This window comes from Mustela nivalis, assembly GCF_964662115.1.
Source record: "Mustela nivalis genome assembly, chromosome: 15".
Classification (NCBI taxonomy): domain Eukaryota; kingdom Metazoa; phylum Chordata; class Mammalia; order Carnivora; family Mustelidae; genus Mustela; species Mustela nivalis.
In genome coordinates, this window is record NC_139034.1 from 85,043,500 (window position 1) to 85,059,314 (window position 15,815).

At 43.1% G+C, this 15,815-nt stretch overlaps 1 protein-coding gene and 1 pseudogene across 4 annotated transcripts in view; both read right to left on the reverse strand.

The window, feature by feature from the left end:
• The window catches only part of LOC309848915 (PIH1 domain-containing protein 2 pseudogene), a 33,953-nt pseudogene extending 21,865 nt beyond the window's left edge, over positions 1–12,088 (reverse strand). Inside the window, exon 1 of the transcript in view lies at positions 11,939–12,088. The product of the transcript in view is annotated as a PIH1 domain-containing protein 2 pseudogene (transcript). The remainder of the gene's footprint in view (positions 1–11,938) is intronic.
• NALF1 (NALCN channel auxiliary factor 1) overlaps positions 1–15,815 on the reverse strand; it is a 654,803-nt gene that overhangs the window by 537,534 nt on the left and 101,454 nt on the right. The gene's annotated exons all lie outside the window — the stretch shown is intronic.

A 15,815-nucleotide genomic window follows, 5' to 3' on the forward strand; every position in this document is an offset into this window, starting at 1 on the left:
CCAAAAGCAAAAGTAATAAAAGCAAAAATCACTAAATGGGACTATATCAAACTAAAAAGCTTCCACATAGAAAATAAAAGAGAAGAAAACATAAAAAAAAGGTAACACATGGAATGGGAGAAATAATTTGCAAATAGATGTCTGATAAGGGCCAATATCCAAAATATACAAAGAACTCATACAATACAACAGAAAAAAAAACAAATAATCCAATGGAAAAAATAGTCAAAGGACATGAATAGACATATTTCCAAAGATGACACAGAAGTAATGAACAAGTACATGAAAAAATACTCAACATGACTCATCATAAAATAAATGCAAATCAAAACCATGAGGAGCTGTTGCTTGGTACCTTTCAGGATGGCTAGTATCAAGAAAGACAAGAGATAAATCCTGGTGAAGAGATGGGGAAATGAGAACATTGTGCACTGTTGGCAGGAGCATAAACTCATGTAGTCACTGTGGTAAACGGTATGGAGTTTCCTCCAAAGATTAAAACAGACCCACCATATGATCTGGCAATTCAATCTCTGTGTATTTAGCAAAAGGAAATAAAATTACTCTCTCGTTGAGAGAGCACTATTATTCACAATAACCAAACATGGAAACATAAGTGTCCACTGGCAGATATGGATACAGAAAAAAAAATGATATATTCCACACAATGGAATATTATTCAGCCATAAGAAAGAAGGAAATCCTACCACTGGCAGCAACAATGATGAACCTTGAGAGCACTGTGTTAGGTGAAATATATCAAGACAAAAAAAAAAAGACAAATACTGTATGACCTCCCTTTCATGTGGAATCTGAAAAAGCCAAACTCATAGACAGGGAAAGCAGACTGGTGGTTGCCGGGGACTGGGGGTTGAGGAAATGAGAAGATGTTCCTCAAAGAATAGGAACTTCCAGGTGTAAGAGGAGTACACTCTGGAGGTCTAATGTACAGCAGGTAACTACAGTTGTACTTTATTGCATAACTGAAAATTTCTAAGAGAGTAGATCTTAAATATTCTCATCAGAACAACAACAACAACAAAAATGGTAATTCTATGAGGTGAAGGATGCTATCTAAATCTCACTGTGGTCATCATGTTGCAGTATGTAAAAGTATCAAGTCATCACAGTGTCTACTTCAACTTACACAATATTACATGTCAACTATATTTTCATAAATCCAGGGGGGAACCCTCTTTTGCAATACCTTCAATGATAGGATATGAGTTCTTAGATGATAAATAACAGGTTTTTACTCATCTTTATATTCCCAACATTTAGTTTATTGCCCATCACAATGTAGATGTTCATTAACTGAATTACTTAATCAATACTTGCTATGTATTTTATCAGCTGCATAAACTAGAACTAGCAAAAATAAATTTTTCTCAAATTTATGGTGGATTTGCAACTTACTTTTTACTTGTGCTAATATTACAAATTTCTTCTTATGCATGGGAAAAAATAATCAATATTGTCTATGCCAATATTATTATACAAAAAATCAATTTGCATATTTTTGGAACAAGAGATGTCTCTACCAAAAAAAAAAAATCTCATTTTTAAGTCAATGAATTTTTCCCACATTAATCATTCTACTCTGAATCAAGGTGTTATATCAGAGAATATCTACCTGAAGCAGAAACTGTGCGACCCAAGTCTAAAGAAATTTAAAAATCAACATCCAGGTGAAGAAACAGCCTGGGTAATTATTTTTAATCTGATCTAAAGGCTGGATCTTTACAAAACTTGAATTCAGCTCGCCCCAACTTCCACAAGTCAACTCTGTCCCTTTCCTAACTCCAGGTGCTACTTGCGTCTGTCCACGTCTGTTCCTGTCAGTAATAATATTACATGTTTGAACTGTGTCTTAAGAGTGTGATGTTTGGTCTGATCACTTAAAATCTATCAACAACTCTTGTTAATTGACAGAGGCAGAAATTTTCCAGTTGACTAGATCGTGTCAGAAGTCTGCCTACCCTTCAGCTCTTCCTTACAGCATGTCATCTGGAAGTCTAATTTTTAGTTTGATGCTTCTAAAAGCTCTGTCTTCTGACTGTAATTATTTATTGAATTGAATATTGCCTGCATTAACTGTAACCATTATGTGGACAATTAAGTATATGTATTTTCATCGTTTTAATACCCTCACGGGCTGGGTAAAATTTGCTGAATGAACAAATAAACCAAACAACTGATTTATCTATGGTCATATCTGTGACTATTTTTCTGCACAATCCTGAGTCCTGTGAACCACACACTGGGATTTTTATTTGTTTGTTTATGCCCTGGCAGATGATGAAATTATAAAGAAGGCCAAGTTACATTTCTGTGCACCAATTTTAGAAGGAAATCTTATGAAAATCTCTTCACTGTTGGAAGTACTCTAACTCCCTCCTCTCTAGGGCTCAACGACAGAGCTGAGCTCCCAGCAGACTGGCAGGTCACAGAGAGGCAATGCCATGGCACCTCTCCCCTGCTCTCTCTCCCCGAGAGCCTTAAACAGATGACATCTGCAGATGGCACATGAGAGGACAAGGTACATGGGGCATGAGGAAAACCTGCACAGTTGAAGCTCTGCACATTTTCATCTGTTTTAGAAAATATTTTCATGAAGACATGGCCCACACAGCTATTACCCTGTTCTACTCAAGTGATGTATCTCCAAAAAAATTGTGATTTTGAGCAACCAAACCAGGAGAAGCAGCTCCGGAAACTGTGTGTTGCTAGTGACCACTGAGACAGGAGCTGTCTTACATTGTACGCAACAGCAGCACCAAGCCAGAAGATCCACTCCCTAGAGTCGGTTTGGGAAGATTTTCCTTCGGAAATCATTCACTCCTGGTTCTCTTATATAGAATAGAAAACTCAGGTTGTATAAAAGTGTCACAGGTGAACCAGTGGAAGGCTTACTCTGACACTGGCAAGGCAGAACTCTGACATTACTATGACATTGTTAAGAAGTGTTGCTCCACTGAGATGCAAGTAAGTATCTATAGTAACTGTTCTCCTGAACAAAATCCTAATGGTTTTATTCTGAAGATGGCAGCTCTCAAAACCTACAGGGGCAAAGAATAATTTTCCTGGATGGGCCTCTAGAGACGTGAGGGTCTGACAGGATAGAGATGGTTTTGGCATAACGAGGGGAGGCTGTGCCCCTGAACCAAGGGACAGTTGTGAGCAGGATGTAGGGACACCATAAGGGGCAGCATGGAATTCAGGGGCTGGCAGATCCCAGCTTTTCCCACAACCGATACTCAAAGAGACAGCAGGCAGGGGAGGGTGGGAAGGAAAGCGTCTCAGAGGGATCTCCTTTGGAGATCAAAGGCCTGTTGAGAACCCAGCCAAGGCAAGACAACATCCAGGAAGAGAATTAAGGGACGGCCCTAAACACAGCGTGCTCCCGCTCTCTCTTCTTCTCCTGAAGCAACCACTTTCCTGGCCCAAATGGTGAAGGAACTATTAAGATACAGCTTAGAGGAGATGTGACGGGTCCACCCCCATGGCAGAGCAGACAATGGCAGGGTGTAGGTCTGCTAGGACAAACAGAGGTCTGGTGTATCTGTCGCCTTCTTTTTGGGATAAGAATACTGGACTCCAGGGAGACTAACAAAGCTACTGAATAAACAGATACCCTAAAGCATTGATATAATCACGTCTCACAGTTAACCTGTCTCCTATCCTATGGTTACAAATGACCTACAAGGAAAATCTCCCATGCCTTAAACTATTACATATATCTACTATTATTTATTATTATATTAAGCTCTCATCACTATTTGTTACTAAAGAGTAAAATTTCTTTAAAGCAGTTCTATCACATGGCCACACCAGAAAATATTCTTATGCTAGGATGAGAAATGCATACACATGCATACACTCCAATTATTTTGGCCAATCTGAAACTCAAGCCTTACATTTTTCCAGTAATAGCTACATATGGCAGAAAATATTATCATCACAATTATATGAATGAGAATGTCTAAGTAAGTGGGCTTATTCAAAGACACAAACTTCATTAGATGCTCAAAAGCTTTGCAAATTCCCATGAGTTGAGTCCTGATTATGCTCTTTGTTTCCTGTCTGATTCACAGTTTATATGTCTTTAATTTTACAAAAAAAAAAAAAAAAAAAAAAACCCAAAAATCAAAAAACACCAGACCTAATGTCAAGTGGCTCCTGGTAAAGGGATTAAAAGTATTGTCAATGTTTGTACATCTTAGGAGCTTTTGGAAACAGGATTCAGAGCTCTGAATCTGAACTCTGCCTACCTTCCTACAACTACTGTATCACTTATTCCGGTGAGTCTGTAAGTAAAATTAAGTATTTCCAAAGTTGTCTCTTTAGAAAAATATTATTACTAGGGTGAAACCTCTTGAAAACTAACATGCACAGCTCACAGACTAAGGAACAACACCACTCTTCTCAGAATACTCTACTGAAAGAGCTTCGGTTGATGAGATCCTCCTAGGCGATAGCATTCATCCTTTTAGACCCAGTAGTTTCATCCATCGCTGTGAATCATGAAACCTGGATTCATATTTGTATTCCTGTCTCCAGATTAGGGGTGCCTCTGCCACAGCTGTGGTCACTAACTGAAGCCAGTAGCTGCTAAATTTGTCCCTGTCAATCGATTGTCCCTATGGGGACCCCAATGTTCGTTTTTTGTTTTGTTTTTTAGTAAAATTTCCAATGTTAGGTCTTAAATGCCGGCCTGATCATGATGTTTCCCATTTTCCATCCTTCTATTTGAGCCATTCCATGCCCTGGCCTCATCTCTCTGTTCTCCCTTCACTGGTGACCATAAGGGGAGTCTTGTGGAAAGAAGGCCCTCCTTTTGTATGCCTTGTACTCACTACCTTCCTGCCTGAAATAGCCCCTCTTCTTTCCTCCTACGGCAGCCCCGATCTGAACTTGCACCCCCACTCCCATCCTCTCTCTTGTTCCTCCCCCTCGATTCCCCAGCTCCACCGAATCCCGGTCACTAATCACCACTGGCCCGCTTGCAACATTACCCAAGGAGAGATCTGGAGACCAAGAGCTTTTTGTGGGGGCGGGGGGGGGGGTGGTGTCTCAGCTTCATTAGATGGGGTGACTGGGACATGTCCAACAACCAGTGACTGCATGGTTTTGTTCTGGTTTGTTTTTGTCCTTTACGGGAAACGTTTTGTCAAGTTGTTGAAGGACAGGGAGAGTTGGAGTGCTGGTGAAGAAAAATTCAGAAATTTATGGCAATGACTACAAATTGTCCTGGAGGTTGATGATGTTTAGCCTAGTTAAGTTCATGGAACCTTAATTAGATTGAAGAGACACCCAAGCCACAAAAGGTGTTGGGACTGGAGTGAAGAAACAGGTGACGGGGGGCTCTGTTCCCACCACACTGTTCCCTCGGGTTCCAGGGGAGAGAATCACAGCCTCATGTGAACTGGATGAAGGGTAGAAGTCAGGAAATGTTCTGAAACAAAAGGAAGAAACTGTGTGTGCATGTGTGTGTGTGGGTGGGTGTGTGTGAGAGAGAGAGAGAGAATGACCAGTCTCTACAATACTAATGATGTCTTCACTGTCCACCCTGGAATTGGTTCTGCTATAAAAACTGTTCAAACGTATGACTTAGGGTATGAATTTAGAGTCAATGTCATGTCAGTGTATTTTACCAAATGAAACGGTCACCCAGTATCATGCACGATGGAATCTGGAATGTTTTACTCAACCTATTTTTATAATTTCCCCAAACTACGTGAGTGAACACCAAGCACAGAGCAAGTAATTCCTGATTCTGCTTCTATTAAGAACTGGGTTTATGTCAAGATTTTAGTATTAGCACTTCTTAAATCTCTTCTTAAAAGTTTCTGCCCATTAGCAAGTCTCAAGTTTGAATCAGACTTAGTTATTCTGAATCAATTTCTACTGTAATTTTAGGTTATAAATTCTCTCCCACCTACAGAGCCTATTATAAATTCTGGTATCCAGACATAAATAAACCCACCTCAGCTTAACTATTTTCTTTAGTCTATAAATTGACAATGAATCATTACACATTTTTTTAAATTTTAGTCTTTAAAAGTTGCCTGAAATTTTCTGAAGAAAATATATATGATCCTGAATATGAATTTCATTAACTCATTCTAGTCCCTCTTATTTTCAAGTGTGGGGAACTAATACCTACACCGTTCCCAGCAGGGAAGAGAATCTTCACTGTTTTCAAATATGTCCAGAAAAAAAGAGTCAAATATCTTCTTTAAGTAAATTATTCCCACTGTTTGTATTTAACTTACAGCCAATTTGTCTGAAGGAAAAGGCATTGCACAGCAGCAAACGCCTTATTTCTTGGTGGGAGCCCACAGAAATGAGGATCAGCTACGTGCTACTCTTTCATTCGGTCTGAATGATCTTGGTTATGCCCCTCCTTTGGTTTTTGGTTTTTGGTTTTTGTTTTTGTTTTTGTTTTTTATGCCCAATCTAAAGTGTGGCTGTTTCCCTGTGAGTTTCTGCCCTCTCTCCTCTTGAATAACTGCTGTGTCCTTCTTTACCCCAAACTGTATTAAGTGTTAGACTCCGAAATAGACAGAGACACACGGGATCTGATCATCCTGATTATAAAAGGGAAAGTCTTTTGTTCTCTATCCTGAGTGCCATGAAGGTTTTTTAACTGTCAGTATTAAATGCTTAACACAAAATATGCCAATATATTTCAAGATCATTTTTTTCAAAACTCCCCTCATCACCAAAAAAAAAAAAAAAAAAAAAAAAAAATCCCTACTACAACCTGACATGTATCGCCAGTTTCCACAAGTATTCTTGGAACTTACATAATTGGATTTTTAAAAATCCTCCTGTCCCTACTTTCTACCTATGGGACATTAGCAACGATGGCAACTCCATCAGAGGATCGCAGCAGGAATTTCATGTCCTGGAAGGCAAAGTTCTATCACAAAGGAGGCACTGAATCATTACTCTACTTACACTCCTTGAGTTATATTTTGAATGCTTATACAATATATTCATGCCTCAAGATATGTTTCAATTGAACCAAATAATTGGTGTAAGTTCTTTAACAGCAAGGGAAAAAAAAAAAATCTCTCCAAACAGGTTCTTCTAGCAGTGAAGAGACGAGATTATCTCTGGATTCATCCACTCCCGATCACCTGATCTCCAGAAAGCGTGAGCAACGAGAGCAAAAAGAAAAAAACAAACTCAGAGAGACAACGTGAATACAGGCACTCGTTTCACAAGATATTTATCTGCATAGCCGAATAATTGCGAAAACAGAGTACATGCTAAGTAAAACAGGCAAAAATGAGCCAAGGTCATGTTAGAACCACACATCTGCAACTTTTACTCAGAACACAAGGGTAATTAGGAACCGTGCCCGTGTTTCTGGATAAAATAAACTATGGGCGAGCAATATTTAGGTCAATCTAATTTGCTCATTCTCGGGCCAAAAATACGTAAATAAGAAATCAGTACACGTCTTGTGGAAGCAAGAGAAAAGCCACGGACCTAGGGAAGGAGGGAAAATGTGTTTAACACGGCTCATCCTTCTGATGTAGTTTGCCCCGTTAGGCCTCCTTCTGCAGAAGCCACACATCGGCACAGAGACGGAAATTCTCACTGAAATGACCAGTCCAGACCGCTGGGTCAGCTCAGACTCGGTGAGGCCACACATCCCTGGCCCTTCACCAGGTTGAGGTGTACGAAGATGGAAGAAAGGAACTTTATGTTTTTCTGTATAAAGTCATTGTCCTCAAAGAAACTCCATATTCAGAAGGTAGAAGGCTCTGTTCCCTTATGATTTTCACCTACCCCTGTGTCTTAGCATAATGCTGAACACACAGTAATTACCACCGCCATTATCCCTAATAACACCAGAGTGCATGGAGCACTTTACCTTGTGCAGTTCGTAAACCCAAACTGTCACCAGCTAATAATGAGTGAAGGCTTAACATACATTTTCAGGACTCCACTGACCACAACATTCTGGAAAAAAAAACATTTTCTTCCTCAATTTTCTTCACAGTAGTCCTGTGCTGAGTCAATACAAGTGAGGAAAATTCTCCTACACTCTAGAACATTCTCTGTTCTTTCTCTCCTCCTCCCCCTTCTTCTGGAGCCTTAAAACCCATTTTGTTTCTTAACAGATCAATGGCTGCCAGCCTCAAAGTGTATCACGATAGTATATTTGTATCTTATTATATTTCTATGCGAACAAATTTTTAAATGTAAAATGTTGATAGTTAAATCACTTTTTCATCAAAATAGTTTTGATGCCAATGTGAAGTCATCTTTCCGTGTGGTAATTATATAGACTAATAATCTACCTTAAATAAATTCCCCTTTTCAGATTAAAGTCATGATTATTGATTTCCTTTTATTTATCTTATGTACTTTGCTTCTTTAAACTTTTTGAGTCCTATAATAAATTGAGTGCAGCTTTTAGTCACATCAAATAGCATCTGCCTTGCTAACATTCATCTTTCCCCTTTATGGAACTGCTCAGTTGTAGGTTTTAAATTGAATTTGTTTCTAGCTCAATATAATACTTTGTTTTAGTGTTTTGCCTGTATTTAACTTAAAGGATTCCCTTTGACATGGCTGTTATCCACACTTTCTTCTTCTGTTTGATATGAACAAACGCCTGAGATGAGTTTAATCTTCATTTCATCAAGTACAGAGTCAGATGCTGCCTAACTTCTGTGGGCAAGAGAGCGAGTGCTCAGGTGAAGAAGGATGTTCGAGACACTAAACATTCAGATTTCATATTTTATACAAAAGCTGCTTCAATTGGCTTACTGTGCCCTTATTATTGTTATTTATTTTATTTTTCTAGATGCTATGAAGTGAGGCTTGCATTCATGCAATTAAATAAGACGAATTTAAAGCCAAAGTAATTTCTAATTTACAAATGAAATAACACCCAAGTCTGCCTCTCAGCCTCATTTGGACTGAGTTAGAATACTTTGCTCCTTCTCTACAATAATAAGCTAGATCTTTTGGGCAAAACCTCGTTGGGTGCTCAAAAATCATCTGTCATCCAACAGAAGAACATTAGTAAAATGAACAAAGGACTCTATACTACCTCCAGCTCCTCAATTGCATTTCAAGGGAACCGGCTTGCATAATTTATTTTGCTGCAGGTTCTGCACAATCTGTCAGTTAAACTGCTTAAAAGCACTTAAATACCACTGGCCCTCACTTACTTTGTCCTCTAGTCTTATTTACACATTAACAAGAAAATTAAAGGTACGCTCGTAGCATAATATTAAGATATTTGTTAGAGAAGCATTTAGAACTACGATGTCATTCGCTGACATAGAAATCTGGAGATTCCAGATCACTGGATAGAATTATTTCACCGAAATATTCTACACTGCCTCCATGGCTAATTTTCTTTCCTAGATACCCAGGCATGCAAAGCACCGTAGTGAGACATCTCCCAGATATTTCAGAAGAGTGGCTGAACTGTACCAAGATGATGCCAATTTGTTTTAAGATATTTGCAAAAATGGTTCTGAAGAGATGAGCAATCACTAAAGGAGGTACCGTTGCAACACGGACAGAGGCGACGTTCAGGTACCATTCTCCCAAGTACAAGGAATTCCAAGAAAATCCAATGACAGGTAGTAAGAATAATAAGACAGATGGTTTCGGCAGGACCTTGGCATCTGTCGATAGAAATTATAGATCAGTACATCCCCTTCCTTACAAGTTTTTTCTAGAAACTGACTGCAGAAATTAAAATCCTATCAGGGCCAACTAAATATGTGCCCTATATTGCTAACATCATATTCAGTTGGATGTGAACAGATTTTAATTTCACATCCTAATTAACACTGATAGAGAGCAATTTCAAAAATGTTTCACAAGGATGAACCAAGTCTTCTCAGCTCTCTCAAATTGGCCGTGAATATATGCATACACTCAGCTTCCCCCGATGCCTGCCTTCTTCCTCCTTCCTGACACGCGCCCTTCCCTGCACTGGTTGAATGAAATCACTGTGAATTACTCTCTGTCTTTTGAACATTTCCTTGCCTGAATTCTATAACTAACCATGTATCAGCGATTTGAGGAGCCATCTCGTTTGCTTATGTGTTTAGGTGGGAATGTGTTTTAGAAATTAAAACAAAAAAAATACGTCTTTGCAAACGCCTCAATATGAAAAGCTCCTCAATGTCTTTAGCTCTGCGATTAAGGAATTATTTGCTAGACGGCTCCTCTCACAGGAGAAAGATATTTTGTCAAAGGCCAAATAGGCTACCAGTCTTTTCTGTCGTATTTTTACAACTGTTTTGTTTCAATGCACAAGACATTCCCTTTGTGTTCCATTTGAGAAAATCTGTTATTCGTTTAGCATGTTATAAATTAGTATGCAGTGTAGATAGCCTCAGAAAGATATTTTATTACCTACAAGTAGAAATGACAAAATTAGTCTTCCCAACACATGCCTTCGGGATATTTTCATTTTGAATTTTATTAGCTACATCTTTTTTTATCTGAATATAATACAAACTTAAAGACTTCTATAAACAATACCAAAATCATCCTATTTATAAAATACATCCTTACAAACATCTTGCAGATACATTTTCTAATCATAACTTATGAATGATTCTGTAAATCCTAGAAGTATAATACAAAACATTTTATATTTGTTTTTCCTCTAACCCTTTTCTCATCTTCTTTTTTTTTCTGTAGTCACCTAAAATGTACAAGCACATAATCTATACATACATCTTCCAGAATGGAGAAGAGTTGCCCAAAACATGGGCTCCTTGAGGAAACAGACTGTGTTTTCTGTTTCATCAGTTGTAGTACCTAACACAATGCTTAAGACTTGATAAATTTTAGGATGTGGATCACTGAATGAACAAAAGGAAGGTTTCGAAATGTGCTAGACCAAATAAAAAGGGAAAAGCCAATTTTATACTGTGCCCATTGCTAGAAATTTTATCAGTTCAAATGCTTGGCTCTAAGATTAAAGGTGATCATTACCCTGATAGAACAAAGAAAAAACTTTTAGTGGAAAGTCTGGATCAAATGAACTAATCAACTCAATTGCATTAGATATTCAAGCCTCCCTCTGCACCCTGCAGGTAGAAAGAGAAAGATCTCTTCTATGGAGTCAAAGGAAAAACTTCCCGGAAAATCTCCAGTTTGGTGTCATTCAATCATACACGCAGTTATTCAAAAATATTTCTGACCCCGTTTCTTACTACGTGCTAGCCCGTGTTGCAGGAGGGAATAATGCTCCCAGATGCAGAGGAGATGGGCCTCGTCCTCTCAGATTAGGATGTCCCGGAGTTGGGCCTCCTATTTGAGATAAGCAAGTGAACAGCCCAGAAGCCCACAGAGACTGGACGTGTGGACTGTGTGGCATAAATTCAAGGGGAAATGGCAACAATATAATGCCATCAAAATTCTAAGTTAAACATTTCTAAAATTAACATCATTGGGTCAGTATTTCTCTCAGAATCCTAGTTCGTTTCCAGTTAGTAATAATGAAAACTGCTCGGACCCAGGTAACTTGTTCAGACACAGAGAACTTTATGAAGTCAGATTATTATTTTATAGCCTAGTCTAAATGAGAACTTTAAAAAATGAGCTTGTGTTATGATTCAGCACAAAAACCATTCAGAAAGGCTCTAATGAAAACTTCTCATTATCTATTTTCGCAACTACTGCACTTAACACTTAACTGGGCCTTATCTGCACGTATTGGTGTAATGATAAGCAGGATGGAATGAGGTCTTCCACGGGGGCAAGTACTAGACTCAGTGGACCAAAAATCCCCTTAGAAAAAGTATATCAAAATATGGAGAATTTTTTTGTTTATGGTTTCGATTTGCTAAACTAACCAGAAACAAACCGACCCCAAAACGACACACTGAGCAAGCCTTCCAGGAGCAGCATTCAATCCTCGGACTCCCCGGCCCTCATTTACCGTTACAGTAGCGCGGGACGGACTCCAGGGGGCAGCACGCCGCCCAGGGACAGAGAGCGCCACGGCCCCGCCTCTGGCGCCCGTCCTGCTCCTTCCACGCACGGTGGAGTTACTTCCGGAATTCACCTCAGCTAATGGCTTCCGGAACATACGAGTAACTTCCGGAATCTACTGTGAGACTCAGGCGCCTGGCCGGCCCGCTCAGAAGAGTAAGCGACGCGGCATCTCGGGGTTGCGAGTTCAAGCCCCGTGCTGGGTGTAGAGATTACTGAAAACGAACAAAAAGAACTTAAAAATAACAAACAGGGTGTGAGGTGTTCGCCCCACCGCCGGCGCACGCTGACCATCCCGCCTCGGCCTCTGCCCTCACAGCGGCCTTTCTAGAGCGGTCCGGGTTGGTCCTGACCGCCGCGGCCTCCGGATGGCCGAGCGAGGGCTGTGCTCGTCCCGTCTGTCTGTTCTCCAGCCGCCAGTAGTGCCGGCGGACTGCAGGCCTGGGATCGGCCGCGCGGTTCGTGCCGGAGGCCGTGTCCTAAGGCTCTGAACCAAGGCTGAGGCGGTCTGCGGGACAGAGGACGAGGACTTCACAGACACGGCGACGGAGCAGCGAGAGCCTGCAGTTTCCCGCCTCGCTGCCGAGGGAACAAGGGTGAGGGTCGGTTGAGCGCCGCTTCCCCCGACGGTGAACATGCACCCGAGGAAAACCTCTCAAAGGCGCCATGGCCATGCTCAGTCCCAGAAAGTTATGCCGTTGGCCCTGGCAGAGACCGGGGCGAGCCAGGGCGTAGTCAGGGACCCGGCATGCGGGGGTCTGCGCGAATAATTCAGACCAGCGTTTGCTCAGTTCGCCCCACCGGCCCCACGTTTACCCCGTCGCCATCCATCCTGGGAATCCTGCTCTTCGCTGTGCGGCTCCGCTCCTGCGGGGAGACGCGGCCGGAAGCTCCGAGTCTGCTTCCGGGCTGGGCGTGCACCCCCAGGACCACAGGCCTGTCGGCCGGAAGTAACCGCTTCCCTCGGGTCTGCTTCCGGGCTGAGCGTGCACCCCCAGGGCCACAGGCCTGTCAGCCGGAAGTAACCGCTTCCCTCGGGTCTGCTTCCGGGCTGGGCGTGCACCCCCAGGACCACAGGCCTGTCGGCCGGAAGTAACCGCTTCCCTCGTGTCTGCTTCCGGGCTGGGCGTGCACCCCCAGGACCACAGGCCTGTCGGCCGGAAGTAACCGCTTCCCTCGGGCCTGCTTCCGGTCTGGACGTGCACCCCCCAGGGCCACAGGCCTGTAGGCCGGAAGTAACCGCTTCCCTCGTGTCTGCTCCCGGTCTGGACGTGCACCCCCAGGACCACAGGCCTGTAGGCCGGAAGTAACCCTTTCCCTCGTGTCTGCTTCCGGTCTCACGTGCACCCCCAGGGCCACAGGCCTGTAGGCCGGAAGTAACCGCTTCCCTCGGGTCTGCTTCCGGGCTGGACGTGCACCCCCAGGGCCATAGGCCTGTCGGCCGGAAGTAACCGCTTCCCTCGGGTCTGCTTCCGGTCTCACGTGCACCCCCAGGGCCACAGGCCTGTAGGCGGAGGTCACTGCCCCGGCGTCTCGCCGCTGGCTCAGAGCTCAGCGATGACGGAGCAGTGGTCTCCCTTGGCCTTCTCCCTTGGCCTTCCGCTCACCGTGGAGGCAGTTTACACTTTCCAGCCCCATAACGGCGCTAAGCTTTCTAAATGAATTGGGCTGTGTTACCCAGACTTTGGTCTTTTGCTCTCCTTTACTCTTCACTATCAAGGAGTTCCTCCAAGAGCATGGCTAGGGCTACAGAGGCCGAGGAAAACCTCCACCTGACTTCGGGAGCCACCAGCCTGAGGAGCGACCGAAGGACCAGGCGCTCATCCGAGTCCTGGGGTCGGCTTCCGTTTTCCACTCCTGCTTTTCTGCAAAACAGACCTGGCATGCCCTGCACGGCGAACGGCTTCCTCCTGAACTCGCTGATTCAGAGGGAGGGGAGAATCTACTAGGGTCTTCGGCCATCCTGTGCAGAACGTGCTGGTCCCGCTCCCCTGCCTCCCATCTCAGGGGATTGTCTCGGTCGTAAGAGCGGTGGTTTCCACTGACTTTCCCCTGGTCGTGATGAACTGCCAGGTCCTGGCCGTTCCCCACTCAACTGGCCACGGTCCCGTCTCTCCTGCAGTTCCCCAGGGTTCTCTCTCCTGAGTAGAGACGCAGTCACGCGACCCCCTCTGAATTCCCCAGCACAAGCGAAAGCACAGCGCTGCCATCCTGTCCCCGCCACGTGGCTCGTCTCTGGGTCTTCACGACCTCGCACGCACCCACCTCCCACCTTCCGCCCGCGGGCTCCTCCGTCCTCCACCGACAAAACGTCTTCAGCGTCCGTGCAGCCCAAGACCCTGCCCCGTGCATGTGGGGAGGCAGGAGCCAAAGGACCCGCAGGCTCTCTCCACATTCCCTGCACTTCCCCTTCCTCAGCAGAGCTTACAGGCTGTTTTCTTTCCCTGAGAGGCTTTCTGCAACCTTCGCACAGAATTAACTCATCTCACATCTCCCGAGGCACAGAGCCTGGGGCATCTACCTTAGAATGGCCCCCCACCCCCAGCAGGGGAGCTTCCCCTTCCCGAAGAAAGAACAGTGCACTTCAGACCCTGATGAACACGAACACATCCCACATCCGTGCTGAACTGAGCAGATTCCTTTCTCTGCACTCCCATATTCCGTGTATCACTCTTCTATGTTATGTGCGGTCTTCTGAAATGTGCATATGTTGCCATCAGTTTCTGCCAAAACCGTCAGGGTCACTAGCGCTGAAAATTCCAAACAAATTTCTCTCTGCAGTGTCTGACTTGCAGGCTCTTTAGCACAAGTACAGAGAAGATTTCAAGATACTCTTACTGCTTGATCATTACAAAATAAACAGTTCTTTGTCCTTCCTCCTAGGGATTCTTTTATTCTTACGGAGGAAAAGGACGCGGGAGAAGCTCTAATAGGCTGCAGAGTCTGTCCATCTTCTTCTGACCCCTTCTTTATTCCCATGGGGAAAAAAAAATCAAATGGTTTCAACATTTCCAAATTACATTCCATGAGGAAATACACATTTCTTGAGCAATGGTACACTTTATTTAATTCTAGGTGCAATGAAACCTCAAGATGAGGATCACGAGAGAAAATTATATGCAAATACAGCATGTTTTATAGTTTCGGAAGTTTTTTTTTTTTTTTAAGATTTTATTTATTTATTTGTCAGAGAGACAGCGAGCGAGAGCGAGCACAGGCAGACAGAGGCAGGCAGAGTCAGAGGGAGAAGCAGGCTCCCTGCGGAGCAAGGAGCCGGATGTGGGACTCGATCCCAGGACGCTGGGATCATGACCTGAGCCGAAGGCAGCTGCTTAACCAACTGAGCCACCCAGGCGTCCCAGTTTCGGAAGTTTTGAATAAATATTTTGCGAGCATCTTCTTAATGAATTGCTAACAGTTCTAACTCCTGTCAGTGCTGGATTTTCACTTTAACTGCCTGTGGCTTCTTCTGGCCCAGATCCCTGATGTGGACAGGGCTGCCGACCATAAAATCATAGGAGACGTTCCATGCACTGAATTAAAAGGGCCAGGCCCAGCACCTGTAGGTTTGAAGTACGGTTTAAACTGAAAACAGGCTGACTGCTTGAAAATACATTTTCACTGTTATTCAATGCTCTAAATAGATTCTGTAGAATTATATAGAAAGGAAAAGAGAGAAACATTCCGGAAGCTCACCCTTTTGTAACAGTTTCAGATTGCAAGTATTTTGAACTGAGCTTATAAACCTCAAAAGTGACCTAGAGAGAAAAGGAAGGTACATGCATTTGTGCAGGGATGACCTAGTTTCTAAGACTCAATATTCT